Consider the following 19,513-nt stretch of genomic DNA (forward strand, 5'->3'; position numbering starts at 1 on the left):
GGACTGTGCATGATTGTGTTAGGAATGTGCTTACTATTGAGAAAGGTGGTAGAAAGTTTTCCCCAATTCCTCTATAAAATGAAGAGCTCAATAAGAAGAACCTCAGTATTGGCAGCCGAGTTGAGTTGGTAGATTCTAAGAAGGTTGGAGATTAGCATGGAAAGAAAACTTATGGAACACCTGTGGTGGATGTGAAGAGGAAGAAGAAAAACAAGGGAAAGAGTGTGCAAGTTGAAGACTTGAAGGACGTTTATGTAAAGAACCAGTTTGGGATTTATGTGTTGAATCCTAGAAGATGTTCTTTCAGTTACTAGAATATCTTTTCAAACCTGAGGTGTCTAATGTAGGAGTCCTAGGCTTTCCTACAATCCTACATGTTTCGAGGGATTTTGGTTAAGTGTTGGGGAGCACCAAACTTGAATTTTGGTGGAGATATATTTTTCATGGTTAGGGATGTGTTGGAGACACATTGGGGAACCTTTCTTCATGATTGCATAGAGATTGGATGGATTGAGTTGAAGTTTGAGCTGTTTGAACCGTATTGCTAAAACTATGTTTTTTCTGATTTTTGGGTGCCTGTTGCAAGCTGTATAACTAATTTCACACAATGAATGAGAGGTTGGGAACTTTAGAGATTGAAGAGGGCCTAGAGTAATTCCTTTTGTCAAGGGCATAAGTTCTAATTCAATCAGAGCTAGGAGATATCACAATTTTTCTCAGATATCAATTTCTACATATTTAATTATTGTTGCAGGCCAGCTTGTGGCTCTTCAAGTATTTAATTTTAGTTTTTAGCATTCTAAGACAACTTGTGGCTTAGATTAGTATAATTAGGGTTCTTGTGGAGTCTTTTAGTCATTTATTTGGGATGGAATGAAGGAAAGATGCAAATTTAACGAGCTAGAGCTACGGCTTAGGAACTAGAGGATCTCTTGGTGGACCTGCAAGTACAAGTGTGGATTTTTCTTGGTGTTCCTATCCAGTTGTGCATCTAGACTAGCTAAGATTGGTTTGTAAGTTGGATCTTATTGAATCTTGTAGAACTAATTTTGTAATTTCTATTTGTATTTAGTCCTAACTTGGAAGGCCTTATAGCCGAGCTTATTGCATGTAATCAATTATATTTATGAACAAATTATTGTGAGATGGTATAAATCTTGCATTATTGTTTCTTTTTGTTGTGTTTCCACTATGTGGTTATATTGTTGGAGGCTAGGACATCTCCCCTAGGGATACTCATGCCCTATGTTGTGTCAACCTTCATCTTTGGTTAGCTTGTTGTGCAAGAATTAGCACTTGGTATGTGGCATGTATGACATCATTTGGCATACTTCTATCTTTTTTTAATAGATTGGGAATAAATTCCATGAAAACATCATAAATAAGTAACAAACATAACACTTTCTATTTATTTATACCTATGTACAAGACAATTGGGTTAACTGTGTGATCTTGTCATTACAAATTTACAAGTGTTCTGCTCATGGGTTGGTCCTTCATCGGGATGCATCATAGTCCTCTCCCTCTTGATGATTTCTTTTAGTAAATTTATAAAGAATCTATTGTCATCATTTCTCGTTCTTGACTTCTTCCCTTCGATTTGGTTGTGCAAGGAATGCTCATGCCAAAAGACAAGGCAATTAGTGCAAAAGACTATTTTCCACAAGACTAATATTTAGTGCATCTGATATAGAGTCCTCCTTAACTTTCTCTTTCGTGGCCTCGCTTCAAACCAATGTCTCAATGGTGGCTCATTGAAAAATACAAAAGTCAGTTGTTAAAGCATGCTCCCCTTCAAAAAGTTTTTTGAATTCTTGTTCATTGGTTTCTGCATTGTTTTTTATAAATAGTTCCATCTATTCCATTACAATGCTTCACATATTCAATTTGGTAATGACACCAAATGTTTACCCTCGTGGGGTAAAGGAACTTAATGCATAAATATAAAAGCATGGTATTCAACATGGAAATAGAGAGAACTCAAAAGTAATTCATATATTTATTAATCATTGAACACAAGGTTGCATATGCAATACACAACATGCTTTTTCTTATAAAGAAGGTTCATACATATAGTATATGAGGGGTTGCAAGGAGAATTGTCACACTATGTAACTCCACGGTTATGCTAACTACCTAGCTACCCAAGTTTCCTAAAAACAAGGAGATTTGTTCACTCATTATGCATGTAAGTTTAAATGTTTTCACTCATGATAAGAGGATTTGTAGGGTTGAAAATCAAGAGATTCATCAATACTAACAGTTTAGTGTACCTTAAATGAGCAAAGAGATTTGATGAGATTGATTAATTAGATTTCTAGATGGACTAATGTATCCAATCCATATTGTGTTTCATTCTTTGTTTGGGTTGATGTAATAAATGTTGGGGGTTCTATAAGGGTACCACAACAATGTTGGAATTGATATTACATCTTTAATATGAATTAGATAAATAAATAATTATATAGATAGTAGTTGTTAATAGATAAATAAATAATTATATAGATGGTAGTCTTTTAAAAGATTAATAAATAAAAAGATATTAGTTTAGAAATTACTTTCATATAACATAGTTTATATAATTTTATATAATGTTGTAATCTTTGTATTCAAAATATTGAACAATAGACAAGGTACAAAACATCTCAAAAGATGTAATCTCTTGAAAGTTGTGAGTTTAGAGCATGCATGAAATTGATTTCTAAAACAGGTTTATAATTGATATATTTTTCAAATCATCAAATTGAAATGCATCTTGCTTTGCACTTTAAATAGCTTATGGAGTCTATAAAAACATAAGGAAAGAAGGATTTCCATCTAATTTTGTAGTTTAAATGTGATGCAGGGAGGAATGAATAACTAGGGCCCAAGGCACACCCAGCTATCCAAACCACCTTGCAAGAGTTAACATAGTCGAAACACAACACAAAGAACAACAACCAAAGGAGGAATAAGAGAAAACACTTTTATTGATTCATAAATAATCGGCATACATGCCCATCTATAAGGCCTTCTAGGTTGCAGCCAGATACAAAATACATTCAAGATCTAGCTTCAAATTTGGATTTCTAGACACATATGCTTCCCACTTTGAAATCCTCTAAGTTTCCCCTAAAACTCAATCATAGACCTCATTAAATACTTATGCGGCCATAGGTTGGCCTATCACAAAATTAAACCTTACATTAAATGCATGCACAATCACAAGTTAGCTCACATCAAATATTAACTACCAATACCAAAATTAAATACATGCAAGGTCGGCCCAAACTAGAACTAGACATAGACAACTCAGTCAAAGAAGGACCAAGAAAAAAAATGTTGACACTTGGCATTGCTCAACACATATAGGAACACTTGGCACTAGTAGGAACACTTGACACCAATAGGTTCACTTGGCACATGAAAGAACACTCGGTTAACACAAAATTGCTATAGTAACACAAAATCCACTAGAGCTACAGTAACTTGGCATCCACTAGAGCTATAGTAACTTAGCATCCGCTACAACTATAGTAACTCAGCATCCAATAAATAGATCGACAGCAATAGAAAATTTGTAAACCACTGGCACTCAGCTCCAACATGCAGAATGAACAAAGATGAGTAGGATAACAAGGCAACCCAGAATACTCCTGCATCAGACAACCAAGGTTGAAAGAAATGATTCTCCTAAATCATTGAGATGTTACAACTTGAGCTAAATCCAATTGAGATTGAGAAATCCATGAAGCATATTCAATAGGTCTATTCTTCTACTTCACCAAATATTCATAGTAATCTTTTTCTCTTGTGCTCTTGCCAACTTTCTAATCCAATATCTGTTCAACTTCTTCAATCTACTTCTTAGGATAATCTTCTAATACAACAACTTCATCATCTAAATCATGATACTTATACAAATTAGAAACATTGAATATAGGATATATGTCCATGTTATTAGGTAACTCAACTTCATAAAAATTACCACTATCAAACTTCTTCAAGATTTTACAAGGTCGAAACTTCTTCACCTTCAGCTTACTATATGTTCCAAAAGGAAATATTTCTTTCTCCAAATGAACTATCACTTCATCACCAACTTCAGAATCATGATGCCTTCTAGACATATCAGCATTCTCCTTATACTTATGATTACTTTTTTACAACCTCAACTTTACTTCCTTATGCAAAGACTCCATAAATTCAGCAAATTCTTCCCCTGCAGTGCTTTTCTTTTCTTCACTAGCAACATCTCTCAAATCTGATACACCTCTAGGTTGCATTCAAGTAACAATCTCAAAAGGTATTTTCCCTATGCTCCTATTCATAGAATTATTATATGCAAACTCAGCTTGTGCCAACACTACTTTCTAGTTACTTGCCTTGTCTAAAATTAACATCTCAGTAAATTACCCAAGCTTCTATTCACAACCTCTGTCTATCATCTTCCTATGGATGGAATGTAGATCTAAACTTTAACTTAGTTACCATCTTCTTCCACAAATTCTTCCAAAAATAACCAACAAATTTATTGTCTATGTCAAAAATAATACTTCTTGGTAATCCATGCAATCTCACAATCCCTTTAAAGAAAAGTTTAGCAATATGCTCAGCATCCGATGTCTTCTTACATGGTATAAAATGAGCCATTTTAGAAAATCTATCCACAACAAAAAATATAGAATCATACCCCTTCACTATCTTAGGCAATCCAAGAACAAAATCCATACAAATGTCACTCCAAGGTTTCTTAAGAACAACAATAGGTGTATACAAACTAGTATTCTAACTTACTCCTTTTAAAAATTTGACAAACTCCACAACTCTTCACAAATTTTTGAGCATCCTTATACATGTGTGGCTAATAATACTTATCCTTCAATAAATCCAATGTTCTATCAATTTTGAAGTGTCCAGCCAATCCACCACTATGCTTTTCCTTAATCAAATTCAACCTCATTGAACTTCTAGAAATACACAACTGAATGCCTTTGAATAACATACCTTCTTGAATAAAATACTCATCATACTTATGTGATCTATTAGATTTAGTTCTCTACACTCTCTCCACACCTCAAAAAAATAAGGTTTAGTATCATACAACTCTTTTATGTCGTCAAAACCAAGAACTTCAACCTTCATCTCAGTCAATAAAGAATGTCTTCTTCTCAATGCATTGGCAACTCTATTAGTAACTCCACCCTTATGAGTAATGACAAATGTGAAACTCTAGAAGTACTCAACCCACTTCATATGTCTTTGGTTCAAATTTATGTTGACTTTCCAAGTATTGTAAAGATTTATGATCAGTGTACAACAAAAACTCCTTAGGAATCAAATAATTTCTCCGCTTCTTCAAGGCCTTAACAATAGCATAAAACTCTTGATCATACACAAAATACTTCATTTTAGCAACATTCAATTTTTCACTAGAGAAAGAAACACGTTTACCTTCTTGACTTAATACAACTCCTATTGCACTACCACTTGCATCACATTCAACTTGAAATACCTTATTGAAATCAGGAAAAGCTAATACAGGTAACTTAGTAGCCTTTTGTTTCAAAATCTCAAAACTCTTATCAGCTCCATATGTCCACTTAAATTCCTTTTTATCTCCTCTCATTGTATCAATCATAGCTTTACAAATAGAACTAAAATTCTTTGTAAACTTTTTATTAAAAACTAGCCAAACCATGAAATGATCTTACCTCACCTACATCCTTAGGTGTAGGCCATTCCAAAATTGCTTTAACCTTTTTAGGATCCATCTCCAAACCATCAGTTGAAATAACAAATCCCAAATATACAATCTCCTCTTTCATAAAAGAACACTTTATCAAGTTAATCTCTAGCTTCCCCTCCTTCAATCTCTGCATACTTGTCTAACATGCTCAAGATGTTCTTCCTTAGTCTTACTGAGTATCAAAATTTCATCCAAATAAAAAATCATAAACTTACCCAAAAATCTCTTTAGAGCTTCATTCATCAACCTCATGAAAGTACTAGGTGCATTAGTCAAACCAAAAGGTATAACCAACTATTCATACAAACCATCTTTTGTTTTAAAATCAGTCTTACATTCATCACTTTCTCTGATTCTCATCTAATGATAACCACTATTCAAATCAATCTTGGTAAAATACTTTTCCCCACTCAAACAATCAATTATGTCATTCATCCTTGGCATAGGAAACCTATATTTCACTGTGATCTTGTTAATAGCTCTAAAATCAGTACACATTATCCATTCTCCATTTTTTTGTGATAATACAGTAGGTACAACACATAGACTCAAACTTTCTCTGATCAAGCCTTTTTGCAACAACTCATGCACTTATTTATTAAGTTCTTCATTCTCTATAGGTGTCAGTCTATATGGTGCTTTGTTCAGGAAACTAGCTCTAGGAATCAAATCCATACAATGACTTATGCTTCTCATTAGAGGCAAACCATCAGGTATATCTACAATAATATCCTTGTATTCATTCATTAAATTTTTTATTTATGCTAGTACTCAATCAATATTATCAGCTTGTGTTGCTCGATCACCACTATTTTCTAGTACTCGACTACTACTGGTACAACTTGGCTTCCTAGGAATTATAGAAAAGCATACTTGATTCTTCTTCATTTCCTTTTAAAAATTGTTTTCCATTCACCATGCAAATTGTTACAGTAGTACAATTAATCTCATCTAGACTCTAAATCAAAAGCAACAATATTTTCTTTCTCCCATTCACCCAAAGAGTATATTGATTCAATCTTCCATCATGTACAATATATCTATCATATTGCCAAGTTCTACCCAAAAAATTATGACAACAATCCATAGTCATAATATCACAGAAAACTTCATCAAAGTAATGTCCAATCTTGAACTTCGCAAGGCATTGCTCACTTACCAATATCTTATGCTCATCCTTAATCCATGAAACATGATAAGGTTTAGAATGTTTTAGCCTCTACAATTGCAACTTCATAACTAGCTCTTCTAATACCAAATTTGTAGAACTTCTACTGTCAATGATCACCTTGCAACATTTTCGAGCCATCTTACATCTAATCTTGAAAAGACTTCTCCTTAAAACAAGTTCCTCATCACTTCCGTTATCACACAAGGTTCTTTTGACCATCAAATTTTCTCTAGCCTTAGATCCACTTGGTGAACCCTCATCATCTCCTTGAATCACAACATTTATACTACCTTTCCCACCTTTAGAGGATCTGCACTCAAAGGATCTATGTCTCTCTTTACCACATTTGAAACAATTACCATGAAAACCACCTCTAGAATAAGAATTACCTCTTCCTCAATAAGAATTAGTACCTCCTCAGTAAGAATTACTACCTTTCAATTCGATCTTTCCCTTTTTATCATTCTCCCATTCAAATTTTTCCTTATCTTTTATAGAATTATCAAATCTTCCACCTTCACCATAAGATCTTCCTCTACCTCTCTAGAATCTACCACCTCTACCTCTTTGTCTTTGCTCATGCTTCTTTGTCAAGATCTCCTCAGCTTTCTAGGCATATTGGTATGCTTCCTCCACACTTTCCAATTTCACAAAAAAATTCTCATTTTAAATTCCAGATCCCAATCCATTTAGATACCTTGCAATTTTCTCAATAACATCATCCACATGTCCAGATCTAATGTTCAATCTATAAATTCCCTCAGTATACTCCTTCACAGTCATGTCTCTTTGTCTCAAAGTTTGCATCTTTCTCAACAAACTAACTTGGTAATCCGTAGGAAGAAACTTTTTCTTCACTTTGTTTATCATCTTTGGCCAAGTCTTGATCTTTTCCTTTCCTCTTCTTTGTCTATCAATTTGTAAATGCTCCCACCATAGTGAGACATGTCCTTTTAGCCTAGTGACTACAATTTTCACCATTCTATTATCAAGAGTGTTTTCATACTCAAAGAACTTCTCCATATCAAAGATCCAATCCAACACAACATTGGTATCCAATTTTCCATTACAATGAATAAATTCTACAATAGGCTTTGAATTTTCTCAAGATAACAGTCTCAACAACCTTGCTTCATCTTGGTCTTCTTCAAGTTCTGGATTAGGTTTTGGTGCTACTGCTTCATAATTTCTTACATCATCAAGGTGTGCTCCTCTCCTCTGAGTTGTCTCCATAGCATCATCTAGTTGCAATCTGTTTCAATGTATCTAATATTGTATTATCACTATTTCCTCTATCTTGAACCATCTTTATGAATTAGGTTCCTCAAGATCATAACCCTCTGTAAGCTATAAGTCAAATCCAAAAATTTGCAACCCTACAACAAAATTCACTTAGGGTTCTACATGATCCAAACTTCGCAAGGATGAACCTCTTCTCTGATGCCACCTAATGCAAGGAGGGATGAAGAACTAAGGCCCAAGGCAAACCCAGCTATCTAAACCACCTTGCAAGAGTTAACACAATGAAAACACAACACAAAGAATAGGAACCAAAGGAGGGAGAAGAGAAAAAACTTGTATTGATTCATCAAATAATCAGCATACATGCCCAACTATAAGGCCTTCTAGGTTATTGCAAGATCTCAAATACATTCAAGATCTAGCTTCAAATTCAGATTTCCAAACACATATGCTTCCCAGTTCAAAATCCTCTAAGTTCCCCCTAAAACTCAATCCTAGACCTCCTTAAATACTTGTGTGGCCATAAGTTAGCCTATCACAAAATTAAACCTTACATTAAATGCATGCATAGCCACAAGTCGGCTTACATCAAATATTAACTACCAATACTGAAATTAAATACATGCGAGGTCAGCCCAAATTGGAACCAAACATAGACAACTCAGTCAAAGAAGGACCAAGAAAACAAATGCTAACACAATATTTTTTGGCACATATAGGAACACTTGACACCAACTGGAATACTCAGCACCAAAAGGTTCACTTGGTACATGAAGGAACACTCAGTCAATACAAGATTTCTACAATAATTTGACATCCACTAGAGCTATAGTAACTTAGAATCCACTAGAGCTACAATAACTTAGCGTCCAATGAATAGCTCAGTAGCAACAGAAAATTTGAAAACTACTAGCACACGGCTCCAACCAGAATGAACAAAGATGAGTAGGATAACAAGGCAGCCCAAAATGCTCCTTCATCAAAATGTCTCAAAGAAATGTGGTTCCATGAAATGCAATGATAGAACATATGCAAATTTGAATGGAATTAAAAAACTTAAATTGAAATATTGTGTCCCAAAACTAGCAAGCAATATAAATGGGTCTTGTATGATATTTTGGAAACAAATTTTGATGTAGCGAAATCAATTGTAACAAGGAACAATTATTGAAATGTGGCATAGCATATACATAATCCTATATGTTGTTGAAAGGGATAGCATAGATATTAAAGGAAACTATAACATGTATCAAGGTTGGTATTAGAATTTAGTTCAATTTCTAGCCAAAAGAAATGATCTTTATGTAATTGGCCTCTTAAAAAACTTAATATCAGAAAATTTTGTAAACATATTTGAAACTTGGGTCTGAGTAAAGATGTATATGTCCCAAAGAGAATAGGAAGAACATGGCATAGGGGCCTTCAAATTTTGACATTTATTAAGGAAAAAGTTATAAATCATGGAATCTTTAAATATAAAGTTACAATATATTCCACCAATCCATTGGATAATGAAAATTAGTTTTTGACACATTGTGCATCCCCATTAGATAGAAAATCTTTTAGTTTGAGTGACCAAATTAATGTACTCTCTTAAACATTTTTATTGGTCTATTTTTTGTTTGGTTCGATCCTCTCCTATTTTACATCCGAGCATTATTTATTTGCAAACCCTCCCTCTTCTAGCCTTCTATATCAATGACACTACATCCAACATGTGTTGTGTTATTCCTATGCATCATAATTCTTTGGATATCAAATCAAAACACTTCTTTCAATATTCCCAATCATAAATCCAATCATCTATTATGTCCCTTATCTAAACAATCCCTCCATTATTTCATAATTAACCATTGACTTCTCACTGACCACCTTAATTGTAACACAACCCAACCAAGCAATCACAAATCCAACTAGTTCAAACATCCCCAAAGCAAACAATCCACATGCATACAATCTTACTAAGCAATGTTGCAAAACATCAAATAGTATCTAATGATTTTGTCCCAGCTTCATTACACACCTTGATCTACTTTACTCAATTCTTTATCACCAATGTATACCAATTCTAATCCTCATGTCTTATCTAAAAATGCTACCATCATCGTCAATCAATCAATCAATCAAAATTTTATGTCTTTGTATTGTTCTGTATGATTTCCTAGTTGTGTATTATCATCTTACTTGCATCTATTTGTTGAAGAAGATTGTTGACGTATAGAAATGAAGAAGATTGATGAAACCTTTCATGGAACAATCATTATTTTGTCACTGATGTTAAACCTACTACTTGCTAGTAAGACAATTGCTAATTTGGTCTGAATGTTGTCATTTTATTGATTGATGAAGAGGATTTGAAAAGAAAGGATAGCAAGAGTTCCTAGATAAAGGTTGAGTTATATAGTGTTTAAAAAGAGCACTAAGATTGATGCAAGAGCATCTTATGTTTCCTTGTAATCCTACACTTTTGTTCATTCTACCAATTGCTGTCGAGTTTCTAGTTACTGCTAAGTGCCAATTTCTAGTTACTGTTGAGTGCTAGCTTCCAGTGTGTGCCGAGTTCTAGTATGTTCCGAGTTGTCCAATGTGTGCCAAGTTATCCAATATGTGTCGAGTTGTCCAGTGTTTGCTGAGTTATCTAGTATATGCTCAGTTACCTAGTGTATTGTACTAGTATGTTTCTGGATTCGATTGTGTTAAGATTTTTGGCATACCTAGTGTATGCCAAGTGACCCTTCATGTGCCGAGTTACCTAGCATATGTCGAGTGACTCTTCATGTGCCAAGTTACCCAATGAATGTTGAGTGCTAGTATTTGAACATGATTTTCTGCGAGCTAACTTGCGGGATTTATGTTGATTGCTACATATTTTCTTGGGATGTGTCCAAACCATTATTGGGTCAGCCTTCCTCTTATGTAATGTTCTAGAATGATCTGTAAGTCATTTTGGCAAGTATAAATAGGGTGTTTAAGCTTAGAGTTAGAGCGAAATTAGGAGGATTGGAAAAAAGAATGCATATGTGTCTGGAAATGCAAATTTAAAGCTAGATCGTGGATCTGGAAGTTATATTTTGTATTTGGTCGTAACCTAGAAGGCCTTATAGCTCGACATGTATGAAGATATTTTGTTGAATTAATAAAAGTATTTCATTCTTCTCCTCCTTTGGTTGTTATCCCTTGTGTTTGCTTCTATTGTGTTCACTCTTGCAAGTGGTTTGGATAGTTGGGTGAGCCTTTGGCCCTAGTTATTCACCCCTTTGCCTGCATCAGTTTGGTATCAAAACTTGAGGTTCGTCCTTGTGAAGATTGGATCGTGTAGAACTCTAATTTGGATTTGGTTGTAAGGTGGCAGATCTGTGAATTTGACCTATAACTTGCAGAGGGTTACAATCTTGCAAGAACCTGATTTGTAAAGATGGTTCGTGGTAGAAGAAATGTCAATGATGCTATATTGGATCAATTGAGACAAATTGCAGCTAGATTAGATGTAATGGAGACAATTCAAAGGAGAGGAGCACATCTTGATGATATAAGTGATGATGAAGCAGCAACATCAAACCATAATCCAAAACCTGAACAAGATCAAGAAGAGGGAAGATTGTTGCGACAGTTGTCTAGGAAAAATTCAAAGCCTATTATGGAAGTTGTTCCTTATGATGAAAAATTGGATACCAATGTTGTGTTAGATTGGATCTCTGATATGGAGAAGTTCTTTGAGTATGAAAACACTCCTAATAATAGAAAGATGAAGATTGCAGTCACTAGGTTGAAAGGTCATGCATCACTATGGTGCGAACACTTGCAAACTGATAGACAAAGGAGAGGAAAGGAGAAGATCAGAACTTGGTCAAAGATGGTGAACAAGGTAAAGAACATATTCCTCCCTGTTGATTACCAAGTTAGCTTGTTGAGAAAGATACAAAATTTGAAACAAAAGGACATGACTGTGAAAGAATATACTGAGGAATTCTACAGATTGGACATTAGATCTGGACATGTGGACGATGATGTTGAGAAAATTGAAAAGTACATTAAATGGTTGAGATTTGGAATACAAGATGAAATAAGTTTTGTGAAGTTGGAAAGTGTGGAAGAAGCATACCAATATTCCTCGAAGGCTAAGGAGATCTTGACAAAGAAGCATAAGAAAAGACAAAGAGGTAGAGGTGATAGATTCTAGAGAGGTAGAGGTAGATCTTATGGAGAAAGTGGTAGATCTGACAATTCTATGTAGGATAAAGGAAAATCTGAATGGAAGAATGATGACAAAGGAAAGATCGAATGGAAAAGTGGTAATTCTTACCAAGGAGGTACTAATTCTTACCAAGGAAGAGGTAATTCCTATTCTAGAGGTGGATTTAATGGTAATTGTTTTAGATGTGGTAAAGAGGGACATAGATATTTTGAATGTGGATCCTCTAAAAGTGGACAAGGTAATAGAAATGTTGTGATTCAAGGAGATGATGAGGTTCACCAAGTGGACCTGAGGTTGGGGAAAATCTAATGGTGAGAAGAACCTATTTTTAGGAGAAATCTTTTCAAGACTAAATGTAAGATGGTTGGAAAATGCTACAAAGTGATCATTGATAGTGGAAGTTCTACAAATTTGGCATCAGAAGAGTTGGTTAACAAGTTGTAGTTGCAAAGGCTGAAACATCCCAAACCTTATCACGTTTCATGGATCAAAGATGAGCATAAGATATTGGTAAGTGAACAATGCCTTGTGAAGTTCAAAATTGGACATTGCTTTGATGAAGTTTTGTGTGATATTATGCCCATGGATTATTGTCATATTTTGTTGGGTAGACCTTGGCAATATGATAGACATGCTATACATGATGGAAGATTGAATCAATATACTCTTTGAGTAAATGGGAAGAAGCAAATATTGTTGCCTTTGATTGAAAGTCCAAATGAGGTGAATTGTACTACTATGAAATTTTGTATGGTGAATGGAAAACAATTTGAAAAGGAAATGAAAAGGAACCAAGTTTGTTTTGCTATAATTCCTAGAGGACCGAGTGTTGGTAGTAATGACCGAGCAGCATAAGCTAGTAATGACTAGGTGACAGCAGAACCTAATGGAAGCCAAGTACCAGAAGAAATTGTTGAATTCTTGAATGAGTATAAGAAAATTATTGCTGATGATATTCCTAATGGTTTACCTCTAGTAAGAAGTATAAGTCATTGTATGGATCTGATTCCTGGAGCTAGTTTTTCGACAAGTGCATGAGTTGTTGTAGAAAGGTTTGATCATAGAAAGCTTGAGTCCATGTGTTGTACCTGCTATATTACAACTTAAAAAGAATGGAGAATGGAGAATGTGTACTAATTCCAAAGCCATTAAAAAAATCATAGTGAAATATAGGTTTCATATGCCGAGGATGGATGACATAATGGATTGTTTGAGTGGAGCAAAGTATTTTACCAAGATTGATTTGAAGAGTGGCTATCATCATATCAGAATCAGAGAAGGTGATGAATGGAAAATTACTTTCAAGACAAGAGATGGTTTGTATGAATGGTTGATTATGCCCATTGGTTTGACTAATGCACCTAGTACTTTCATGAGATTGATGAATGAAGTTCTAAAAAGATTCTTGGGTAAGTTTGTGATTGTTTATTTGGATGATATTCTGATATTCAGCAAGACTAAGGAAGAACATCTTGAGCATATTAGACAAGTATTGCAGAGGTTGAAAGAGGAAAAGTTGTTGATTAATCTTAAAAAGTGTTCTTTTATGCAAGAGGAGATTGTGTATTTGGGATTTGTGATTTCAGCTGATGGTTTGAAGATGGATCCTGAGAAGGTTAAGGAAATTTTGGAGTGGCCTACACCTGAGAATGTGGGTGAGGTAAGATCATTTCATGGTTTGGCTAGTTTTTACAGAAAGTTTATAAAGAATTTCAGTGTTGTTTGTAATGCTATGTCTAAAACAATGAAGGGAGATAAAAAGGAATTCGAGTGGACACATGGAGCTGATAAGAGTTTTGAAACTTTGAAATAAAAGGTTTTTGAATTACATATATTGGCTTTACCTAATTTCAACAAAGTATTTCAAGTTGAATGTGATGCAAGTGGTAATGCAATAGGAGTTGTATTTAGCCAAGAAGGTAAGCATGTTGCTTTCTTTAGTGAAAAGTTGAATGATGCTAAAAGAAAGTATTCTGTGTATGATCAAGAGTTTTATGCTATTATTCAAGCATTGAAGAAGTGGAGACATTATTTGGTGCCTAAGGAGTTTGTGTTGTATACCGATCATAAAGCTTTACCATATTTGGGAAGTCAACATAAATTGAATCAAAGACATATAAAGTGGGTTGAGTATTTGCACAGTTTTACATTTTTTATTAAGCAAAGAGTGGAGCTACTAATAGAGTTGTTGATGCATTGAGTAGAAGATGTTCTTTGTTGATTGAAATGAAGGTTGAAGTTCTTGGTTTTGATGAAATGAAAGAGTTGTATGATGTTGATCCTGATTTTTCTGAGGCATGGAGAGAGTGCAAAGCACCAAATCTGACAGATCACATAAGTAAGTATGATGAGTATTTCATTCAAGAAGGTAAGTTATTCAAAGGTATTTAGTTGTGTATTCCTAGAAGTTCTATGAGGTTGAATCTAATTAAGGAAAAGCATAGTGGTGGATTGGATGGGCACTTTGGAATTGATAAGACATTGAGTTTGCTGAAAGAGAAGTATTATTGGCCACAACTGTATAAGGATATTCAAAAATTTGTAAAGAGTTATAGAGTTTGTCAAATTGCAAAGGGAGTGAGTCAAAATACTAGTTTATATACACCTATTACTGTTCCTAAGAAACCTTGGAGGAACATCAGTATGGATTTTGTTCTTGGATTGCCTAAAAAAGTGAAAGGGTATGATTCCATGTTTGTTGTAGTGGACAAATTTTTTAAGATGGCTCATTTCATACCATGTAAGAAGACATCAGATGTTGAGCATGTTTCTGAACTTTTCTTTAAAGAGATTGTGAGATTGTATGGATTACCAAGAAGTATTATTTTAGACAGAGACAATAAGTTTGTTGGCTATTTTTGGAAGACTTTGTGGAAGAAGATGGCTACTAAGCTGAAGTTTAGTTCTACATTCCATCCATAGACAGATGGATAGATAGAGGTTGTGAATAGAAGCTTGAGAAATTTACTGAGATGTTTAGTTGGGAATAAGCCAAGTAATTGGGAGATTGTATTGGCACAAGCTGAAATTGCATATAATAATTTTGTGAATAGGAGTACAGGGAAGACACCTTTTGAGATTGTTACTGGAATGCATCCAGAGGTATATAAGATTTGAGAGATGTTGCTGGTGAAGAAAAGAGAAGCACTACAAGAGAAGAATTTGCTGATTTTATGGAGTCTTTGCATAAGGAAGTGAAGTTGAGGTTGGAACAAAGTAATTAGAAGTATAAGGAGAATGCTGATCAGTCTAGAAGACACCATGATTTTCAAGTTGGTGATGAGGTGATGGTTCATCTAAAGAAAGGAAGATTCCCAATTGGAACATATAGTAAGCTAAAGATGAATAAATTTGGACCTTGTAAGATCTTGAAAAAGTTTGACAGTGGTAATGCTTATGAAGTTGAGTTACTTGATGACATGGATATATCTCTTATATTCAATATTGCTGATTTGTATAAGTATCATGAGTCAGAGGATGAATTTGTTATATCAAATGATTATCCTAAGAAATAAATTGAAGAAGTTGAACAGATGTTGGATCAGAGAGTTGGCAAGAGTACAAGAGGAAAAGATTACTATGAATATTTGGTGAAGTGGAAGAACAAACCTATTGAAGATGCTACATGGATTTCTCAATCTGAGTTGGATTCATCTTAGGTTGGGACACTTGCATGATTCAAGAGAATCATTTCTCCCAACCCTAGTTGTTTGATGTAGGAGCATCCTAAGTTTCCTTGTAATCCTACACTTTTGTTCATTCTGCCAGTTATTGTCGAGTTTCTAGTTACTATTGAGTGCCAATTTCCAATTACTGTCAAGTGCTCGTTTCCAATTATTGTTGAGTGTCATCTTCCAGTGTGTGTTGAGTTCCAGTATGTGTCGAGTTGTCCAGTGTGTGCCGAGTTATCCAGTATGTGCCGAGTTGTCCAATGTTTGCCAAGTTATCCAGTATATGTCGAGTTACCCAATGTATGCCAAGTGACCCTTCATGTGTTGAGTTACCTAGTGTATGTCAAGTGACTTTTCATGTGTTGAGTAACCTAGTGAATGTCGAGTGCTACTATTTGGACATGATTTTTTGCGAGCTAACTTGGAGGATTTATTTCAATTGTGACATCTTTTCTTGGGATGTGTCCAGATCGTTGTTGGGTCAGCCTTCCTCTTATGTAATGTTCTAGAATGATCTGTAAGCCATTTTGGCAAGTATAAATAGGGTGTTTAGGCTTAGAGTTAGAGCAAAATTTGGAGGATTGAAAAAAAGAATGCATATGTGTCTGGAAATGCGAATTTAAAGTTGGATTGTGGATCTGGAAGTTATATTTTATATCGATCCATAACCCAAAAGGACTTATAGTTGGGCATGTATGAAGATATTTTGTTGAATCAATAAAAGTATTTCATTCTTCTCCTCCTTTGGTTGGTGTCCCTTGTGTTTGCTTCCACTGTGTTCACTCTTGCAGGTGGTTTGGATAGTTGGGTGAGCCTTTGGCCCTAGTTATTCACCCCTTTGCCTACGTCAAAGACCAAGTAAGACTTTAATGATATAGTGTATTGTTTATCTACTTAAGGCTACAATGAAAGGATACTTGACAAAAGATAAGAAGGAGACTAAGCAAAGAAATGTGTCTGAAAAGCCTGATCGAGCAAACGGTGGAAGTCGAGCAATTAAGTTCAGGCCAAGCAAAAATTTAGTTGCAATCGAGAAATTTCAATATGTGTCAAGAAAAGGAAGTTTAGTATGTGCCAAGAAAAGGAAGTTTAGTATGTGTCAAGAAAAGCATGTTTAGTATGTGTTGAGCAAAGGAAGTTGAGTAGGTGTCGAGCACCAGTAAGACAGTCTACGCCGAGTAATGTAGTGTTGACCAAGCATCAAAAGATAGTTATTCTAGAGAAAATAATAAAATAAGTTTGATCAAAGATTTGACGAATCTAAGCTGACAAAGTTGATTTCTTGAATTATGTGAAGTGTTTTGAAGATAAGTATAATGAGCTGGTGGCACAAAATTCAAGATAAATCTTTTTGAGGCGAATTTGAAGAGGATTGTAAGAGAAGTTTCTAGAGGGAACAAAATGGAAAAGTGTGTAGATTCAATGAATCTGACCTAATCCTAAGATGGATGATTGTGATTAAGCGAAAAAATATCAAAATTCTCTATATAAGGAGATAACATGCCAGAAGAAAAATGTCAGTGTGAACAAGAGATAGACAAGGAGTCTTGAGGTGTTTCTTCACTTGGTGGTCGAAGGAATGAACCTGTTGTTGGCATACTAAGCATGAAGGCTTAAGGAGGTGAAGGCTTGAAGGGTGAACAAGAAGTCAAAGATGAAGGGGAATGAATGCCAAGCAAAATGGAGGACTGAATAAGAGATCTGTAATCTACAAGTGAGTTGTTTTTTTATTAGATCAAGGCCTACTATTACTTTCCAATAATTATATCGGTCTGGATAAATCCTTTAGATTAAGGTTGACCTAATAGTCATGAGTAAATCATTTAATAGGGTGATATTCTAATGGAATGTTCTAAAATCCTCTAACAAGGCTCGCTCCTAACAAGGTGATTGAAATCCTTTAATCAAGGTCACATTTAACAGTGTTCATTGTAACCTTTAACAATGTTGGCTCCTCACAGAGCTCACTTCAGAAGAGTGAAAATTGGTAGCATGTTATTGGTGGTTTTTTCCAAATTGGATTTCCATATGAAATCCTTGTGTCAATTTTTTTGATTGAATTTGTGGTATTTCATATTTACATTTCTACAAAGTTTATTTGACCTAGGACACTAATATACTAAGGTTTGAAATATTGGGTGCACGTGTTTGTTAAGTACTGAAAAGTTTTATTTGTACATTTGGACCTTGGATAACTGATTCACCCACCACCCCCCAACCCTCTAGTTATTCTAAAGTATTCCAACACTATCATGGTCATGGTAGCATATCCTCATAATGACAAGATGGTCCTCCACACATTATGCCCTATAGAATATGCTTTATTGCAGTATTTTCTGAATATGCTTTCTTGCAACATATACATGTGCATTGGTATTAGTTTTTGGAGATTACTGGAGATTATTGTTATGGTATGTCCAGATGTCTCAAGTCTTATCCAAAGTGTTGGAGAAGGATTCAGGTGTTTGTGGCATGAACATGGTTGTGTCATTGTTTTTGTGACCAAATTGTCACTCAGTGCTCACCATTTTGGGAAGCACTGGTGCACACTGGTTCATATCATCTTTTGGTTGAAATATGATGTTGGTAGATATAAGAGGTTGCCAGATTTTTATTTTCATGGTTCATTTTCTGTTGTAGCTAAGTTTATAGTCATCTATGTTTTGACTTGATAGAGATAGTACATTTATTTGTAGGAATGCTTTGCATCCCTCTGCATTTAGTTGTTTTGGTGTTGTCATTCTTTGATTTTGATATGTCGATATAAGTTGATGTGGTGTTGAACATCTATAGTGCTTGTGAAGGGTATGAATGAAATTTTGTGTTTGTTTGGCCAATGTTCATTAACAACTCTATTTTGTGTGGCCAACTTTAGTTGTTTTGGTCTATTTGGAGTTGATGGCATTGATTTAGGATTATGCGGAAGGTATGTTGACATGCTTTCGTGCTTCACACATTTTGTTTTCCTTTCACATGCGTTGACAACTAACTTGGGCCATGTTGTGACATTTTCACATATTTCCCCATTGCAAATGGGGCTTCCTCTTGTTTATGTTGAACATACATCTTTTTGTCTTTAGTTCTTGGTAGTTTCTAGCTCAGACCTCAAAAATTTCTCTTGTTTTAATGAGAAATGGTGGGATATGTCTAGAGTCAATATTGAATCCCTACCATTCAAAGTTTCAATTTTGAAATGTATCCTAGTGTTAAGTTTTGAATCCTTCAAAAAGTAAGTTTGTGGGTATTCTCCAAGAAAATTTCTAATAGACCTCAATCCACCCTCAAATGCAAAGTTTTCCTTCAAGGGCACTAAAAGAAAAGCCATATAGAAATTGTAAAATATGCCAAGTCGTATCATTTGTGACCAAAAATAATAATATTATGGAAGGATCGAGAACTTATACCTAATTTGACTCGCAAGAGGCTTATCTAAAGGCAGAAAATTTTCTAAAAGTCTATCACAAAAGCTCAAACATCAAGGCATACACTCTCTACAAACATGTTGA

This window comes from Cupressus sempervirens, chromosome 2 (assembly GCF_028749045.1).
Source record: "Cupressus sempervirens isolate cs-2001-9-10 chromosome 2, ASM2874904v1, whole genome shotgun sequence".
In the NCBI taxonomy this organism is placed as follows: Eukaryota; Viridiplantae; Streptophyta; class Pinopsida; order Cupressales; family Cupressaceae; genus Cupressus; species Cupressus sempervirens.